The following is a 20,983-nucleotide window of genomic DNA, read 5'->3' on the forward strand; positions in this document are numbered from 1 at the left end:
CCACTCGTACAGTACGTCAAGTTTGATACCAAAGACCCATACGGTTAATCCATCTCTGAGTAATGTATACACAAGGGTGGTACATAATCAAGGTTCTACAGGCTTAGAATTGATGATTCCGCTCTAACTTCTTTTCCTTGTTTGGATGTGAGCTTAGAGAAGAATCATTTATTCGACTTCCTTTTCAATCTTAATTATATACGAATCGTATACCCAAGACTGTGATTGATGAACCAAGTATGAGTTCTATTACGAACTTTAGGACGGAGACTGTCCCAAGACAACGAGTGATCGTGCTACCATACGAATAAACTTAGAAGCCAAACTAAGACCTTCCCACCGATCAGGACAAGAGATGAAGATGGAAAAAAGGTACCTATCCTTCCCATAATTCATGAGTGTTCACTTTCGAATCTGAATTTCGGGACAAAATTCTATCTAACGGGGGGATGATGTGACAACCTGAAATTTTTATCATGTGCAATAGATTAATTCAATCAAAGCTAGACTCGTTTTGCTACCTTTTATGTAACAACCCGAATATTTCCCGAGAATTCTTTCCAAACGTCTAGTCAAGTCTCGTCTCAACCTAATCCTTGGAATTACCTCGTAGCCAAACCTCAGTGAGGATGATGTGTCCAAAACAGGGACCAGGGCTTGATATGATCACTACGAGTTAGTAGTGGTGCCCTTCGGTCAAATCATTTTCCTTAGTCATGTAGATAAGCAAAGCAGTCATACCCGTGGACCTTTCCAAAAAAAACTAAGGCGATAGAGAATTAGTCGACATCGGAGATACCTATAGAAACCTGTCAATTCTTGGGTCCCGCCGGCTATTATCGCAGACCCACCTAGAAATTTCCTTTAGAATCATCAAACCCTTAGCTACTTTGCCACATGAGGATGTACCTTCCTATTGAATACCTTATCCCAGAAAAGCATGATATGCTTTGGGAAACTCAAAATACTTCACCCGTGATACATCGTACTTTTCGAAATCCCCACCAGAATCGGAACCGTGAACTACAAACTTCGACTATCTCAAGGACATGGTAGTAGTATCCATCTTGTCTTTTCTGCCTCGAATCTTTAGAAGCGCCTGCCAAACGAAACCTTAGAAATTCCTTTGATGAGACTGAAATCAGCGATAGACCGAACCTCCATGGAAGAACCAATTGAGATCATGGATTGATAGGTTAAACGTACGAAACAAAGCCGCATCCCGGTAGTGAGGGTTCGCTGGAATGTCAAGCGGAGACCCGATTCCACTTAGGAGCGTGAAGACCCGAAGTAGTAGAATTATCCTCATCTCTCTTTTCATTTCATGATCTGTATCTTAATCTTTGAATTTCGGGACGAAATTCCCTATAACGGGGGGATAATGTAACAACCCGAAGTTGTCCATCGCCGAAACCCATTTCGTCCGTAAAACCCGTCTATAGCGATTCGTTCCGATTTCGTTTTTGGGTTAAATTAATTAAATTTATATGTTTATTTTAATCTCATGAGTGTCCAAACAGCTTAGGAAATCATGGAACTGACCCAAATTGTTTATTTTAAAGTTTTAAAATCGTTCCCGCCGAGTTACGACAATTTAATCGGGTGCGACCAAAAGCACCGTTTAACGTCGGTATCGGGTAGAATTCCACCGTGTCCCGAACTTGGACCCTATTTTAAGAGGATTAAGCTTCCATTTGAAGCTTTTTCCCTCTCTCACTACTCTCTCTCTAACCTCTCTCCTCAAATCCAAACATAAGGTCCAAGATTATGAACACTTTACACTTAATTATTAGTTTTATATATGTAATGTAATGGTTGTTTACTTTGCTTACTATGTGCATTGGATTTGATACTCAACGTGGAGTCAACCCCGGAAATCTTTCCGCCTTCGGTTTTCGGGGTGTGTCAGGTTGGTATCAGAGCCCTTGTTTATAGTGAATAAAGTATACCAAACCTTACATGGTATAAGACTATAAACATTAAGGGGCCTAAGTGCTCTGATACCAATCTGTCAGACCTCGAAAACCGAAGGTGGAAACATTTCTGGGGTTGACTCCACGTTGAGTATCAAATCCAATGCACATAGTAAGCAAAGTAAACAACCATTACATTACATATATAAAAGTTTACATTTGTTTGAAAGTAAAATTGTACAGGTGTGATACATATATATATATATATATATATATATATATATATATATGGACAAAAGTAAGACGTGTCTTCAACGCACTCCGTCTTCGACAAAAGGGATCATCGGGTACCTGTCTAATGTGGACCTGAGAATACAAGCAGTTTGAAAATCAGCATAAATTTGGTGAGTTCATAAGCGGTTTGTTTTGTGAAAATGAACAAGATTCCTTTAGTTTTCTGAAAAAGTGGTTATCCAAGAAAATCCCATATTTTCTTAAAAGTTGGTTATCAAATCCAAAATGTAATGTAAAAGATGTACACTGCAAACATAATTGCCCCTGTGAAATGTAAAGTTTAGTTATCTAAATTGTTACACGTTTCTGGTTATGTACAGATGTTATCCCAGGAAAATCCTATATTTTCCTAAAAAGTTGGTTACCAATCTGAAATGTAATGTAAACGATGTATACTGAAAACCTGATTATCCTTGTTAAGTGTATGTTAGTTTTAACACATATATAAAACTATCAACATAGTAAACTAATTTGAAAGGTTATTAATTTACTATATTCATTATTACTAACAAGTAAAATTCTATTATCCAAATTGTGAGTTCCATAACCATACGATAGACTAGATATGGCAATAAGAAGTCCAAATCATTTTATGACTTTCGTCACCCTTGAACCTTTCGGTTCGGCTGTATCTAGCAGCCAAGTGCGGGGTAGTTAGCCCCGTATAGATCTATACACTTAAGTCACGCTCCATATCTAAGAGATTCTGGTTACGGAGGCGGTCCTCCACTCGCGTATCTCAGTGGAGTGTTCTCCGAGGACGTGTCTCCAATTTATAGGAATAACAAATCTACAAGTAATAATGCGGAAAATCCTGTTTTAAGTTCTACTTACAAAGACAATCCTCCACTCGCGTATCTTTGTGGAGTGTTACCGAGGACAAAACAAATATACTAATCTAAAGCTTTTAACAATAATGATATGGAACAAATCTTTTGTATAATATATAATATAACATTATATAATAAAATATGAACTTGGTTTGTAACTGATTCTGCAAGTCAAACAGTTGGTTAATATGGTTTCAATTGTTAAAAGCAAGTGAAATATGAAACATTTCAAATGAAATAATAATCTTTAAGCACAAGATATTCTTATACTTTTGCTTGTATTCCCCCCCCCCCCCTGAAAACATTGAAAAACCATTGAAAAAGGGTAGGGGTATGAACTCACCGGACGCAGAATGTGTCGACTAGGATGCTAAACGTCGAATCGAGGCTTGAATACGTGCGAGGTTCCTATGTAATATTAAATAATACAAAAATATATCTAATTAGATTTTAATTCACTGATTAGATACGATTTTACACTCCAAGATGCGAAAACACTTCAAATCAAGTGTTTGGAGTGACCCGGATGACATCTAATGAAGTATAATGCTTGGATATGGAGTTTACTCTTCAAGAGTAAACTCCCAAAGGAGTTCACGGCCCTATTGACCATTCCCCATTAGTTTACCTAGGGTCGTAAACTCATATAAAATGGGTTTTTGAGCCATAACCCTTCCAAACCTCATTTGGAGCATAGATATTAGGGAATTACCAAATTGGACTTAGAACACCTTGAACATCATTTTTGAGGAGTAAACATGATTTTACTGCCCAAGAACATGCTTGGGCCGTAAACTCATGTTTACTCCTCAAAAATGATGTTCAAGGTGTTCTAAGTCCAATTTGGTAATTCCCTAAGTCATATCTAAGCTCCAAATGAGGTTTGGAAGGGTTTTATGGCTCAAAAACCCATTTTATATGACTTCACGGCCTAGGACTGTTCTAGGTCGTAACCTCATGATAATGGTCCTATTCCTCATATAATTCACGAATTTGAAGGCCAAAGGTGATATACTAGGAGCTAAGATAGTTACCTTGATGATTTGAAGCTTGAAATGAGTGATTTTGGATCAACAAGTTTGATTTGAGGAGAGAGGTTAGAGAGAGAGTGAAAAAGGCTTCAAATGAGGCTTAAACAACTTTAAATATGGTTTGAAATTTAGGCACGGTGGAATTCTACCGGATACCGACGTTAACCGAGGCTTTTGGTCGCACCCGATTAAGTTGTCGTAATCCCGATATGGTCAAAACTAAAATTTTTCTAATTATTAGTTTGAGGTGTTTACTTGAGTTTCAAATGTGTTTTTGAACTTACGAGGTCAAAATAAATTCCTTAAATTAATTGACCTAATAAAAAATGAACTTGGAACAAATTGCTACCGGCGAGTTTTATTGATGAAACAATTACGGTGATGGAACAATTTCGGGTTGTTACATTATCCCCCCGTTAGAGGGAATTTCGTCCCAAAATTCACAAATTAAGGTACAAATTATGGATACAGGTGCGTATATATCTACTACATCGACTCTTCCATGATCCCAAGTGATTTCAGGTCTCCGCATGTCATTCCAGCGAACCTTCACTATCGGGATGCGGCTTGGTTTCATACGTTTGATTACTTGGTCTATGATCTTAGTTTGTTCGTCCGGAATGTTTAGGTATATCATGGTTCTTGGTCACATCAGGATAGATTTCTATGGTTTTATCAGACAGGTATTCATTAAGAATAGAGGCGCAAGGTACAGGATGAACGTTGCTAAGTACTGAAGGTACTCGGAGTTTGAAGGCTATGGAATCAATCCTAACAGGGATCTCGAAGGGTCTAATGTACCACGAGTTAAGTTCTCCATGCTTTCCAAAGTGTAGTATGTCTTTCCAGGGTGAGACCATTAGCAGGACACAATCTCCAGCCCTGAATTCTAGAGGTTTACGTTGTATATCAGCGCAACTCTTCTATCGATCTAATGAAGTTTTCAATCGATCTCGGGTCTGGATGATCTTCTCAATGGTTTCGTGGGTGATTTCAAAACCAGAGAGGGTACTACCAGGGAATCGAATCTTGTCTAACTGCATTTCTCCTACCTCGGCCTAATACGAAGGAATCTGTACTTTTGACTGTAGAAGGTTCCCAAATGGTGCAGTCTGGATACTGCTACGATAATTGGTGTTATACAAAGGCTCGATCATAGGTAAGTGGGTATCCCAAGTCGCTCGGCAATTTATGACACATACTCCCAGTATGTTTCCATGATCTGAATAACTTTCTCACTCTATCCAATTGTCTGAGGATGATAAGTTGTACTCATGATCAGCTTGGTTCCGTGAGTTTTCTGGAGGGACTTGCCAAGACCTTGACGTAAACTTGCTATCTCAACAAAAGATAATGGACGTAGATATACTATGCAGTCGGACTACTTCTTGGATGGGGGTTCACGTGAGTATTTTCATCATGAATGATTCTTTGATCGGAAGGAAGTGAGCGGATTTTTATCGAAGGATCGACAATTATCCTAAATGGTATCGTACTCATTCGGGAAAACTGGGTAACTTGATGGTGAATCCATGTTGGCTATTTACCATTTCCAGTCGGGTATCTAGGTTTCTGGAGTAGTCCTAGGGGTTTCTGACTAGGCTTCTCAGGTCTGAGCGAGTAAACGGGGACAGGTGGTCATTGCCAATGTCTTAGTCTTGCTGTCTAAGTTTTCCTATCGGTTAAGGGCTCCTCATGTTTATGTCTTTCTGATCGAAGATATGCTGTAGTCTCTTATGGTCTATGAAATTTGCGTGCTCGATTCCATTGAGATCATGTCTCTCATTCTTCAGTGCAGGAATTGCTGCTCCAAATTCCAAGTCATGAGTTGTGTAGTTAACTTCGTGTGCCTTTTGTTTGTCTCAAAGCGTGAACGATAACTTTTCCTTCCTGCCTAAGCACATAATCTAAAATCTGATTGGATGTACTGCAAAGGACAACGAAGTCCTCTGTTTCTTCTGGAAGGGACAAGATAGGTGTGATGCATAAGTCTTACTTCAATGCTTGGAATAATGTATCTCGCTTTTCACTCCAATGAAAAAGGGTAAGCCTTTCTGTGTCGGAGTGGTTAAGGGTTTGGTGGTTTTGGAAAAAATTTCGGAATGGTTCTTCGGTAATAGCAGGCGAAACCCAAGAATTGATGGGTTTTCTATGGATGTCTTCAGTACCGACCAATTATCTGCTTCGACCTAATCCCTGGAATTACCTCGTAGCCAAAACTCAGTGAGGATGATGTTTCCAAAAAATTTTACCAGGGCTTGATATGATCACTAAGAGTTCATATTGATACCCTTCGGTCAAATCATTTTTCCCTGGTCATGTAGTAGGCAATAAAGACATACGTGTAAATACGGCAGTAAACTATGTGTTTACAGCCGTAAACTCTAGAGTACCATTCACAAAATGTTTTGGTGGTTCTAATTCAATCACATGTGATTCCAATTCATTTTACAAGCCAAGGAGTGAATTTTGGGCATCATTTGATCCATGTATATGAGTTTACGGCCCAGGAACCCATTCTTGGGGGGGTTATGGCCGTAAACACTCAAATGGAGGGTTTTCATCATGTTTAAGGTCCCCAAATCGATTGTGGTTGGTTCCAATCTGTCACACCCCGAAAATCGAAGGCGGAAACATTTCCGGGGTGGACTCCATGTTGAGTATCAAATCCAATGTACATAGTAAGCAAAGTAAACAACCATTACATTACATATAAAAGTTTACATTTGTTCAGAAGTAAATTGTACAAGTGTGATACATATGTATTTATGAACAAAAGTAAGATGTGTCTTCTACGCACTCTGTCTTCGCCAAAAGGGATCATTGGGTACCTGTCTAATGCGTACCTGAGAATACAAGCAGACACATTCCTCGTCCGGTGAGTTCATACCCCTACCCTTTTTCAATGGTTTTTCAATGGTTTCAGGGGGGAATACAAGCAAAATAGAAATGTTTTCAAAACCTAAAATTGATGTATTTCAATAAATATCTGGCAAACTTATAGATATCTTTACCCCTTATGTATTATGCTGAGCATAAGGGATGTTTTATCAATCATAACTATATGGATTTCAGTAAAGGAAATAATCAAATCAATCAAATTATTATGGGAATAATTTGGGATCTTTAGTTCTTGTTTAACGCGTACTGATGTATGTAAAGTTATTAGATAAACTATGTCTGATTCAGTTTATCTCTGTTTAATTTAGAATATATTGCCAGAAAATTCCATTGTATTTAACTGTTTTTCACTGTATTATGTTTCATAACGATTAGTATGTTTGATAACGTCTGAAAACACCGTGAATGATTTAATACTAGCTTGTGAGATTCGTCATTACCCTTTGGGTTATCAGTAAATCCTCCCCAGAAGTGTAACTAGAGTCTCTTGGAGGGAGAGCGTGGAAATTGTGAATAGATCTATTCGGGACTGACAATCCCACACCTTAACTGCTAGCTACAATTAGGCGGGCACTGGGGTGACAAATTCTGGATATCGTCCGACGTCTGACGAATGTCAAGGAGGTCTCGTTGTCATATCATCATGGTTACCCGACTCACAATTCTTGTACTTTTGCTTGTAGTGCCCCCTGAAAACATTGAAAAACCATTGAAAAAGGGTAGGGGTATGAACTCACCAAACGAGAAAACGTGTTGGTTCGGATGCTGAGTTTCGGTTCGGGGCTTGATAGCGTGCGAGGTTCCTATGTAATATGAAATGATAGACAAATATATCTAATTAGATTATAAATCACTAATTAGATATGATAATACACTCCAAGGTGCGAAAACACTTCAAATCAAGTGTTTGGAGTGACCCGGTGACATCTAAGGACGTGTATGGCTTAGGAATGGAGTTTACTCTTCAAGAGTAAACTCCTAGAGGATTTTTTGGCCCTAAACACCATATACACATGAGTTCACGACCGTGAACTCATTGGTGGTGCTTTTGGGTGCTAAATGGCCTTGAAACACTTGGGGATTTAATTCTAGATTTGAGTTTAGGGCATGGGGAAAATGATTTGAGGAATTTTAAGGACTTTTGAGGAGTTTATGGCAGTAAACTATGTGTTTGCGGCCGTAAACTCTAGAGTACCATTCACAAAATGTTTTGGTGGTCCTAATTCAATCACATGTGATTCCAATTAATTTTACAAGCCAAGGAGTGAATTTTGGGCATCATTTGATCCATGTATATGAGTTTACGGACCAGAAACCCATTCTTGGGGGGGTTATGGTTGTAAACACTCAAATGGAGGGTTTTCATCATGTTTAAGGTCCCCAAATTGATTGTGGTTGGTTCTAGAATTTATTCCAAGGCTATTGGTGTGTTTAAGTGGCATCTTAACACATTAAAATGAGTTTACTCCCCATGAATATGATTTTACGGCCCAAGCATGTTCTTGGGCAGTAAACTCATGTTTACTCCTCAAAAATGATGTTCAAGGTGTTCTAAGTCCAATTTGGTAATTCCCTAAGTCATATCTAAGCTCCAAATGAGGTTTGGAAGAGTTTTATGGCTCAAAAACCCATTTTATATGAGTTCACGGCCTAGGACTGTTCTAGGGCCGTAAACTCATGATAATGGTCGTATTCCTCATATAATTCACGAATTTGAAGGCCAAAGGTCATATACTAGGAGCTAAGTGTTGGGTAGCAGATTTGTTTTGTATTACGTCATTGGGCTCGGTTAATAGTCCAAGTTTTGTACTCCGGTTTGGGCCTGTCCAACCGTGAGCTGATAGGGTTTAGTATATAATAATGTGCTTGCATGCATATTAGGTTAACGATTGATTGATAGAGTAACAATTGATAGCTTTACAGATTTCCTTCATCATTCTTGTAAACCTTAATCCTCTACAGTAGAAGTTCTTTATCGAGCTCTTCTGAGGATTGTTTATTAATCATTCGACATCTTTGATCCATTATTGTGTTCTTGCTGTTTACTCATTTATTTCTTTACCTATTTTATAGATCTAATCGATCTTCAAGTTAATTTTTAACTTATCAATTGGTATCAGAACAGGAGGCTGTGTAATCGATACACTTCTTTTCTGTGAAAAAGGTTTCGATTAGGGTTATTCCGCATTTATTGATATTTATTGAGCCGTCATCTCATAATTGACGTATCTCGATATTTATTGTTTTGCCCTAATTTGATATATTACAAGTCTGATCTTTGAACAGGTTATTCGATCAATTATGGACGAGTCGCAATCCAATCCCATTAATATTTCAAATAGCATTGGATCAACAACGAAGATTCCCATCCTGTACACCCATGATTATGAAGTCTGGGCGCATCACTTTGAAGATTATGTTATAGGATCTGAGGATAATGGATACCTCATCTGGGAAGCAATCGTTTCTGGACCCTTTTCTCATTCAGCAACTTCAAGGGTTATTAAAACTCAAAAGGAGTACAATGATCTTCTGAAAGACGTTAAAGATATTGCGCAACACGAAAAAGATAAATTTCAGTGCAATATCAAAGCGTTAAGGTTGATCAGATTCGCTCTTCAATTCGATACTTTCAGGCTGGTGAGTTCATGCACGACTGCTAAAGAGATATGGGACAGGCTACGTGAATTGTACTCTACAGACGAAGATCTTGAACACTCCATTCAAACCTTACTCTTGTCTGAGTTTGGTGAATTCAAGAAAGGAGCCGAAGAAACTGTGACCCAAACGTTCGATCGCTTCAATCATCTTCTTAGCAAGATGATCAAACACGACATCGAAAGAAAGCTTATTAAGCAGAAGGTTACGTTTTTGAATGGTCTCAGATCTGAGTGGAGAGAAGTTGTGTCCACAGTCAAAGCACACGAGCAATTTAAAACCTACTCTTTGGCGAAAATGGTGGGCATCCTAAAGTCTCAAGAAAAGATCGTGCTACAGGAGAAAAATGTGGTTTCAAGCCTAGGTTCGTTGGCTCTCCTGTCCAAAAAGAAAGCGGTGATGGAGGACGAAGACCTCAACTTGGATGACTATGACCTCACTTCTGAGGACTATGCTATGATGGTGTCAAACCCCAAGAGGTTCATCAAGAAGAGATTCCCCACTAATAAGAACCGAAACTGGCACGGGAATTACAGTTCTGAAAAGGTCAAAGATGAACCGAAGGCTGAAGAATCAAAGAAGGAACCGAAGGCTGAAAGAGATTCGGGAGTGAGCTGGTATTATTGTGGTGGAAAGAACCACTATGCAAAGGATCGTGTCCTCAAAAAGATGGCAGAAAAGGATGAGGAAAAGGATGAAGAAGCTTTGTTGCAGAAAAAGCTAGATGAAATCAGGAAGAAGAAATCTACTGCTAACCCTTCTATGAATGCGTTAATTGTGCAGGGTTCAGTTGCTGATGATGAGTTCGGTGGCGTGGAGGTTTGGTCAACCGACTCTGAAGATGATGAAGTGAGGAAGCCTTCTCATGGAAAGGCTTATGTGGCGAAAGAAGAAAGCAGTGATGGTGGGAATACAACACTGATGGTGGGAATGATGACACGAAGGAGCAACAGAACTTGTGCTTTACAGCCAAACCGCTCAGCGTGCAGTTCAACGAGCTCGATGAACTGATCAAGAAGGTACAATCAGTTTTTCTCTCATTTAAAGTCCCACAATGCTCATATGAAAAAGAATTAAAAAGTGTTAATTCAAGAATCTCTCATCTAGATAGTAGTCTAACTATAACTCGAGTCACCAATTCTAACCTAACTGACCAATTAAGCAGGGTGTCTTCGAAGAGTGAGGAACGGCGGATGTGGATCGAACTGAAGGAGTCGGAATTAATCAAAATAAAAGATGAAAACATTTATTTGCAAAGAGACAATTTAAAGCTTTTGAAACAGCGAAATGTCTTTTGTTTGATTGCCAAACGTCTTTACTCTAATATTACTCAGCTTCATTTGAATTGTGAAATAGGACAAAAGATTCATCGTATGATTTTGCCCTTCCTTGAGTTTAAGGAGGATGAAATTGATGCTGAAGCGTATAATTGTGAAAGTATTATTTCATCTGAGGAAGTTAATCCGACGTACATGTATGGACTGGACAAAATCGAATCTTTTATTAAGTCCAAGGACCATAAGGACATGCTTAAAAACCTTTTGGATGAGAATGATAAACTGAAACTGAGAACCGAAACCATACAAAAATTTGACTCTTTAAACGCCAACTTGAGCTCAGAAAATAAAATTGATGTTGAAAATGCATCTGAGCTTAATGAGGACGACAACATGAGTGAAATTTCTGTAGAGGATACAGTTGACTGTTCAGAATTTGTCAAGAGTGAACCCAAAAACCACAAGAATCTTATTTCAGAAAATTCAGTGGAGTTCGCTCGTATGTCCCAACAAAAGTCCCCGACTTGCTATTGTAAACGAAGACAATGCTGATGGCTGTGATGAATTCTTCTGGTCAGCTCCCATTGACAATGCTGATGAAACAGTAGGTTTGTCTGAAAGAACTTCATGGAAAAGCAAAGGCAGATATGTGCCAGAACCTTTAAATAAACCTGATAGTTTCGATGTGCCAAGTACTAGTGGTACGAAAGAGGTTCCTCAGGAAAATGAAACTCCTACAAAAGAAGTCACATCCCCAAGTGAAACTTCATCCGTTCAGAGTGAACTAGCTAAAGAAAAACAGAAACCGAAAGCTAACATCCATCATCAACCGAAGCAGATGAGAAATCAAAAACGTCAAAGGAATCAGAGATACAGGAAGAATCTCTCTGAAAGAAAACAGTTTTGGCAATCTCAGAATGCCTATTTCTCACATCAAGACAAGAACTTAAAGTCAAAGAAAAGTCCTGTTGGATCGAAAGAGAGCAACAACAACCGAAAGCAGAGGTTCGGTTCGAAGAAAAACATCAACCGAAAGCAAGGGTTCGGTTCAGAAAATGATTCCAACCGAAAGCAAAGGTTTGGTTCTGAGAATGATTATAACCGAAAGCAGAAGTTCGGTTCAGAGAACTACATCAACCAAAAACAAAGGCTCGGCTCGGAAATCAAAAGAGATCAAAACTCTAAGGTCGGTCCCACTGATGATCAAAAGCAAAAGGGTCACCTAGAGTCTCCAGCCAAGAAGTCATCTCAATCTAAGCTCTCTCATTCTAATTCTTCAAACCTTTCTAACTCTTCTCCACCTCGTTCTAAATTCCATTCTGTTTCCTCTCAAAAATCTCAATCATCAGCTGAACAAAAAGGAAAACAGAAGGTTTCATCAGTTAAACCTGAATCTGAACCGAAAGCATCAAAAAGAATGATGAAACAACACTAATAAAAAGAACATATTGAGTTGACATCTCTATTACTATTGATAGTACATTGATAGTGGCTGCTCGCGTCACATGACAGGAAGGAAGGAAGAGCTAAGGGAATACAGGTCTCTTTCAAATGGTGGAAACGTCAAGTTCGGGAACAACTCCTTCGGCACCATAAAAGGCTATGGAATGATTACAAATGGTGATTTCACGATAAGGAAGGTTGCATACGTGGAAGGGCTACAACACAACCTCATCAGTGTATCTCAGCTTGTTGGAGGTACCGGTCTCAAAGTCTGATTCGACGATGAGGGTTCTGAAATAATTGAGAAGAAGACGAAAAGAGTTATTCTCAAATCGGAGCGTAAAGGTGAAATGCTTCCTCTAAACCTCAAACCCATCAAAGGAAACCCAGCTATCTGCTTGTTATCAAAAGCACAATCTGACGAAAGCTGGTTGTGGCACCGAAGGCTCTCTCATCTCAACTTTAAAGATATCAACAAACTTGTTACTGGAGGTCATGTTCGAGGTCTTCCATTGCTCAAGTACGATAAAGATCATTTGTGTGCTGCATGTGAAATGGGGAAGCAGAGTCGTTAAAGTCATCCATCTATAATAAACACTAAAGTTATTGAACCACTAGAATTACTTCATATTAATCTGTGTGGTCCATCATCTATCGAAAGCATCGGTGGTAGCAAGTATATTCTTGTTATTGTTGATGACTTTTCGCGTTTTACATGGGTGTTCTTTCTGAAGCTTAAATCTGAAGCGACTCATAAGCTAAAGGTGTTCATCAAGCAGATTGAAGTACAGCTGAAGAAGGTCGTTCGCAACATCAGGAGCGACAATGTTCTGGAATTCAAAAGTAGAGAATTTGAAGAATTTCTGGCAGAAAAGTGAATTAGTCACAACTTCTCAGCTCCCTACACACCTCAACAAAACGGGATTGTCGAAAGACGAAACCGATCTTTGTGTGAAGCATCCCGAACCATGCTAAGTTTCGCTTCCTTACCTCTTTATTTTTGGGCTGATACTATTTCTACTGCTTGTTTGACACAGAACAGGTCATATCTCAACAAACGCTTCTCTCTCACTCCTTATGAGATCATCAACAACAGGAAGCCAAACGTGAAGTTTTTCCATGTGTTCGGTTCACGATGTTTTATCTTCAATTCTAAAGAAAACTGCAACAAGTTCGATGTCAAAGCTGACGAAGGGATATTTTTGGGCTATTCTCTCACTTCTAAAGCCTACAGGGTATTAAACAAGCGTTCGAGGAGAATAGAAGAAACTTACTACATGACTTTTGATGATAGCTATGTCAAAAAGCTAAAGGCCAAAGAAGACACAGCTGGGGAAATCCTTCCTCAAACTGGCCAAGTCACAGCCTCGATCGCTAATCTATTCGAGCAGTTCATGGAGCTATTCGATGAACCAGAGAAGGCCATTCTCTCTGAAGCCAGTGCAGCAGACAACAAGGTAGATCACATGAAACAAATTGTTGAAGACGCTGCAAGCAGAATGAATGAAGGAGGATCAAGCTCTGACGAGCCTCAATCACCCAATGCTTCAGTCGAGGGGGAGGATCCACCATCATCATCCCAGCCGAGCTCACAAGTTGAGGGGGAGCTAAGGTCTCAAACTACAACCGAAAGCACTTTGCCAACCGAAAGCACTTCGCCAACCGAAAGTGCCTCACCATCCGAAGGTGCATCAACACCCGAAAGCTCAACACCACAAGAAACCACTGTAGCTCAAGATTCTCAAGACATTCTTGTAAGATCATCTATCGAGGGGGAGCATGCTAATATGTCTTACGACTACGAAAGCCAGTCATAACCAAAAGAAATGATAAACGCTGAATTAGATCCAACCTTTGATCCTAACTACCCTCCTCTCACCAAATGGACAAGAGATCATCCTGTCTCTCAAGTTGTTGGTGATGTATCTGAAAAAGTTCTGACTCGATCACAACTTAAGGCAAAACAGACTTCCTTGTTCTCTAAAGTCGAATTCTGCATGTTTAACTCATTCGTATTAAAAGTTGAACCAAAGACAGTTAACACTGCTCTTGATCACTCCGATTGGGTTCAAGCTATGCAAGACGGACTGAATGAATTTGAAAGGAACAAAGTTTGGCGACTTATTCCAACTCCTCCAGATGCCTCGGTTGTTGGTCTCAAACGGGTCTTTAGGAACAAAATGGACAAGGAAGGGAACATTATAAGGAACAAAGCACGTCTAGTAGTGAAAGGATACTGTCAGGAGGAAGGCATTGACTATGAAGAAACTTTCGCTCCTGTAGCTAGGCTGGAATCTGTTAGAATATTTCTAGCCTATGCTGCCCACAAAAACTTTGAAGTTTACCAAATGGACGTCAAGTGTGCATTCCTCAATGGTGAACTCGAAGAAACAGTGTACGTGGAGCAACCTCCTGGATTCGTGAATGAAAAATACCCAAATCATTATTACATTTTGGATAAAGCCGTGTATGGACTGAAACAAGCTCCGAGAGCCTGCTATGAAACGCTGACTAAATTCTTAAAGATGTCCAAATTCAAACAAGGTTCGGTTGACCCAACCTTCTTTCTCAAGAAGGAAGGTAACCACCTTATGATCGTTCAAATTTATGTCGATGATATCATCTTTGGCTCAACGAATCCTAGCCTAACAGCTGAATTCAGAAAGCTGATGGAGACTAAATTTGAAATGAGCTCAATAGGTCCTATTAACTTTTTCCTTGGTTTAAATATTACACAGGGACCCGAAGGCATCTTTATTAATCAGGAAGCTTACACGAAGACTCTCCTAGCAAAATTTGGCATGATGGGAGATTCCAAAGTCAAAGTTCCAATGGCGTTCGGCACCAAGCTCACCCCATCCTTGGATAAACCGGCTGTTGATATTACGCTTTATCGTCAGATGATAGGCTCACTGATGTATCTCACTGCTAGCAGACCTGACATAATGTTTTCTATTTGTTACTGTGCTAGATTTCAGGCAAACCCATGCGAACCTCACATGCTTGCAGTCAAGAACATTCTACGATATATCAAGCGAACTACCTCTTTAGGTCTATGGTATCCTTCCAACTCAGGCTTCTTCGTTCAAGCCTACTCAGATGCAGACCTTGGAGGTTGTGGACTCAACAGAAAAAAGCACCACTGGTGGCTGCCAATTCCTTGACGGGAAGTTGGTTAGCTGGCAGTCAAAGAAACAAACGTGCGTGTGTTTGTCTACTGCTAAAGCAGAATATATTGCAGCTGCATCTTGCACCTCTCAAGTGATTTGGATCCAGAGTCAACTCCGAGACTATGGACTCAATATGAAAAAGATCCCACTATATTGTGACTCTGAAAGTGCAATTAGGATCTGTCATAACCCAGTGCAACACTCCAAGACCAAGCACATAGCACTGAGGTATCACTTCATCAAAGATCATGTAGAAGATGGAAACGTTGAAGTACACTTTGTTAGAACCACTGATCAACTAGCTGATGTCTTTACCAAAGCTCTTCCTGAAGCATCATTCAACAAAATTTTACAAGGGCTAGGTATGATGGAATCAGAGTCAGTACCACAAACAACCTCTCAACCTCAAACATTAGAAGCGAAATAGACCGAACGTTCGGGTTCGGTTGAATCATCTGCACTCGCTCATCATTTCAAAGGTAGTTTTCTTGGTTGTAAATTTCATGTACAAAGTTGTTTTTCTTATTGTCAAAAATATTTCCTTTTTGAAAGTCTAAAATTCCTTGGTTTTTCAAAATTTTTCAAAACCGAAATCAACCGTAGGTTCGGGTTCGGTTTTTCAAAATTTTTCAAAACCGAAACCAACCGAAGGTTCGGGTTCGGTTTTTCAAAATTTTTCAAAAACGAAACCATCCGAACGCTCCGGTTCGGATTTTCAAAATTTTTCAAAACCGAAATCAACCAAGGGTTCGGGTTCGGTTTTTCAAAATTTTTCAAAACCGAAACCATCCGAACGCTCGGGTTCGGTTTTTCAAAAATTTTCAAAACCGAAACCAACCGAACGCTCGGGTTCGGTTTTTCAAAATTTTTCAAAACCAAAACCAACCGAACGCTCGGGTTCGGTTCCAAAGTTTTTTTCTCCAATGTTTTTCTTCTCTTTTCCAAAGTTTTTTTTACTCTTTTTATTTTCTTTCTGAGTTATTTTTTTTACTTTCTTATTTTTATTTATTTATTTTTATATCAAAAACTCCAAAAATATTTTTTCTTCTATTTATTTACTTTTTGTCTTTCATTTTATTTGTTTGTTCGTTCGTTTATGGGGAAATTGTTGAATTAGTTAAGTGTCCCTAGAAGCATGCTGCTGTATGTGCCCAAAGCCTCATCGGATTCTGAATAATAGCCTTAATGACTTGGTATACACAAACCTTGTCTTCCCAATTAGGCTACTACTCTCTTATTCTAATCGTGAGCTACCTAACTCTCTTCTCACATGAGATAAGAGTTTTCTGCTTGGTCCTACTTTTCACAGCAGAGGTACTTTTTCTTCTTACACCGTCACCATTACATTTCTCCATTAAATTCGTTTCATCAACGTAACCCTTGAGACTCTCAGAAATTACCACTGAGGTTTATGGTTACTCAAAAATTGTGTTTATGATCTTAGTTTCATGCCACTACGAGCTGAGTGAAACCCAAAATTCAATACCAAATCTGAATTGACGGTGAACAATTAATTTGCTCAAGTTTTCACTAATGAATTGACGGATGTACCCTAATGAAATCTCAAGTTTTTATTTTGTGTGATTCCTATGAAATTGTTAAACACCATAACATTTCTTCCCTTGGGATCCAGTTTTATTTTTTTTGAGATTTTATATTTTCCAAGCCACCTTAAAATCATTTTCTACCTACTTGTTCAACAGACTACACCGGTCTCACAAGTACTTTGTTCACTTTCTATCTTATTTCAAGATTAGGACTGTTGAATCAAAGCTAAAGCCACCCTAAGGAGCCTAATTAAAAGAAGCCTTTCAACACTTCTTAATAAGTGTTTGATCGTTATTCAACGGGAAACCACACTAACACTTTAAGGTCTCTCTTGACTTTGAAGGAAGAGATTCGTGCCCGGGATCATTTGTTTCATGTCTTTATTGACATCACATTTATTCCTAAAAAGATTTGTTTTATTTCTTTTTTTTTACACTCTTAGCACGAAAATCTTTGATTTTCCAAAATTCTGGTACTAATAATTACATGCTATTTCTTTGGATCGGTGATTAATTATAAAGATGTGGTCAAAAATTAATCCATGTGGGTGTGTTATTCAAAACATGCCGTTACACATTAAAGGGATAAGATGAAGCGTTACTGACTCAGGCGGGAGTTAATTGATTTGATTTCAAACGGTGGGACAGGGAAAGCATGCGAATTTGAAGCGTCTAATCTTTAATTGACGTCGCAGACGCGTGTGCGAATTTGAAACGATTCCTCTCTGGCACAGAAAGGCACGTGTGAATTTGAAACGGTTTAGCAGAAACGCCGCTTGATGGGAGTCGTGTTCTCCGGAATCTGACACTCTCTCTTATGCGTGATCATCGGTTCCCTAACTGTCACGCATCAGTCACCTTCGGAAAACCCTTGGTATTTCGATAGAAGATTTGGGCAGATCTTTCTCTCTCCTTAAACCCCAGTATAAAAGGACGTTAGCATCCACCATTTACCTCTTTACTGCAATCAAAATTCCCATAGCAAAAGACTTTCCTGCAACCTTAATGTTCATCATCTTCTTCCCATCTTCTCCAATGGCAGATTCATCCTCCGTTCACGCTACTTCTCACATCCTTCCCATTCGCCCTCAACAGTGTCTCGTAATCGATTTAACCCCTCAGGCATATGACTCCTACATGTTCCCAATCATCGAGTGCCTGAAGTATTTGCCCATAGCTCCTGCACTTTCGAGGGTGGAATCAGTGCCCATGGAGCTCTTATCGCAGATTTATGCGACTGCACATTATGATAAAGCGGTCGATAGGATCTTCTTCGAGGTTTCTGATCACAAAGCCTCTATTTCCAAGCAATGATTTGGCTCACTGCTAGGGTTTGCAGCTGACCCTTCAAGGGTTAATCCGGAGACTATTCCGATGGGGCATCTCTTCAGTATGTTCTACAATATGGGGTACACGGAGGCGCTCACCTCCGTCGCAAAGTTCAAAAAGTCTTGTTTACCACCACAGTGGAACGGAATGTTCACTGTGCTTTTCAAGGGTCTCTCAGAAAGGAGCTCAGGTTCAGATGGCTCCAGTCGACTCTTCCTGTGCATCATGTACGGAGTTTACAACGGCGTCAACGTCGACTATGGGTTGGTTCTCTGGCATCAACTCATCCAGAGTTTATCTTCTTCTTCACGACATTCTGAGGTGTCGTATGCCAGGTTTTGGACCTTAACCACTAAGTGGGCGATGGATAAGCACGATGTCCCCACTGTTGCCGGCGCATCGATGTCTTCGATTGGTACATTCCATACCACGAAGATTATCGTCTCAGATGCATTGAAATTTCCTTTCAATGGTTCCATCCCGGAAACCATGTACGCTGATGTTCCAGCTGACAGTAGGATCATCCGGACCTACAAGGAGTTCAAGCAGTCTGGTCCAAGGGATCTCACGTCGGAGATGCTCAAGTCCATTCATGATGCCGATAAGCCTGCTTCGAGAGGCAAAAAGGCAGACAAAGGGAAGCAAGTGGCGAAAGGGGCTAAAGGCCCTTCTCCTAAAAAGCGGAAAGCTACTAAAGCTGCTCAGTCCCCGCAACAGAAGAGGCAAAAGACTCAACCAAAGCGAAAGCTCATTATCGCTTCCTCTTCAGGTGAGTCGGAGGGTGTGAGTTCGGATTCGGACGACTCTCCAAGAGGCAACACACCTCCAAGGGGCAACACACCACCCAGATCACCTACCCCTGATATGCGAATCCATACCTCTCTACTTCCCTCTCCTACTCAAACAATTCCTACTTCCATTCCCACCATAAACCCCACTACCCATATTCCCAAAACCTCATTCCCTATACCACCACCCATTTTCACCAATGCAACAACAACATCTACTGCAAAAGTTACAACCAACGTATCTGATACGGGGGTTCATACCGATGCAACCGAACCACCGCCAGCAACCGAACCCATACACACAACCGAAACCCAACAACCACCCGAACCTACACCCAATCAAACATAACCCGAACCTACCCCTGCTCAGACTCAACCTGAGCCTACTCATACCACAACACCACCAGCTTCACCACCACCACCATCTCCCGGTCATGCCTCTGACGGAGATAACCCTTTCCTTGGCAGGGAGAACATGACATTTGATTCGGTCTATTACAGTCCGTTTCAGGTGCAAAGCGACGATGATGAGGATGCTCCGGTAACAAAGAAGCACCTTAAGGAGCTGCATGAGAAGGTAGACTTGCTCATTGCTTCCTCCTCTAATTCTCAATCATCTCTCTCTGAAGCTGCTCTTCAGAAGATTGTTGATGCCTTCTCCAGGGCTCAGCAAGACTCGGTCGCTTCTGCCACCGCCGCCATAGAAGCCTCGACGAAAGCTTGTGAGGCTGCAACCAAAAAAGTCAATAAACTATTCTCTGACGCCTCTACCCTGTTACAATCTTTACAGGAGAGTGCCACTGCTACCAAGACAACGTTGGAACCAATTGTTCAACAGTTGGCCACGTTTGTCTCCACGGAGCTGAAGTCCTTTGCTGCACTTCGCCAATCGCTCAGTGATGACAATTCAGCCCTCCATACTTCCATTGACGAGCGCCTCTCTAAACTCCAAGAGGATCTGGCCGCTGAAAACTCGTTGATGGACGTTCTAGGAAGAAAGACCACTGCCCTCAAGGTCAAGAGTGCTCAGCTTTCCAACTCTCAGCAACAAATTGACGCTCTTCAATCCGAACGGGAGGTCATCAAGACGTGTGTTTCGGGTGTACACTCAGCTATATCCAACATCCTTGAAGCGCACGATCCGATCCTGAACCACTCTATGAGGCATACCCTTGCAGAGAAACTTGCTCCTGCCCTGGATCTGCTAAGTAAAATTGAAGGGCTACCCAGTTTCGTGTCCTCTCCTAAACAAGGGGGAGAAAAGGAGTCCGGATCGCAACCTCCTCATTCCTCAAAAGCTGCTCACACAACCGAACCTCCTCCTACAGGTCAAGCCTCTGGTTCGGGTGTGAAGGATAAAGGAAAGAAGATAGCTGAGGATGAAGAGGAAGATGATCAAGAAACCATTACCGACTTGCTTAAACGCAAAAGTCATTGCAATGTTGAAGATGATAATGTTCGTGTGGCGCGAGAAGCTGAAGAAGTTGAACGCAAACAGAAGGAAGCCCACGACCTTCTCGAGAGCAGGAAGACTCTTTTCCCTGCTTGGACTCTCGAAAGAATGATAAAGGAGGAAATGGATACTCCGAGTATCTTATGGCTACAACTCCGTCGACTCTCAGTTCGACATGCCCTTAACCCGAAAGGCGTTCATCTTTCACGCCTTCGCTAACGTTGCTGAGTTCCCTCATCTTCATCCGGAGGTTGATCGGGAATTGATTGAGTTCTATCTGAAGGCCGCTCAACCCCAGTATCAAACCTGGAGCGCTCAGAAGATCATCAACGTTCGGGTTCTGAAGCCA

The sequence above is a fragment of the Lactuca saligna genome, chromosome 7 (assembly GCF_052625555.1).
Source record: "Lactuca saligna cultivar CGN05327 chromosome 7, ASM5262555v1, whole genome shotgun sequence".
Classification (NCBI taxonomy): domain Eukaryota; kingdom Viridiplantae; phylum Streptophyta; class Magnoliopsida; order Asterales; family Asteraceae; genus Lactuca; species Lactuca saligna.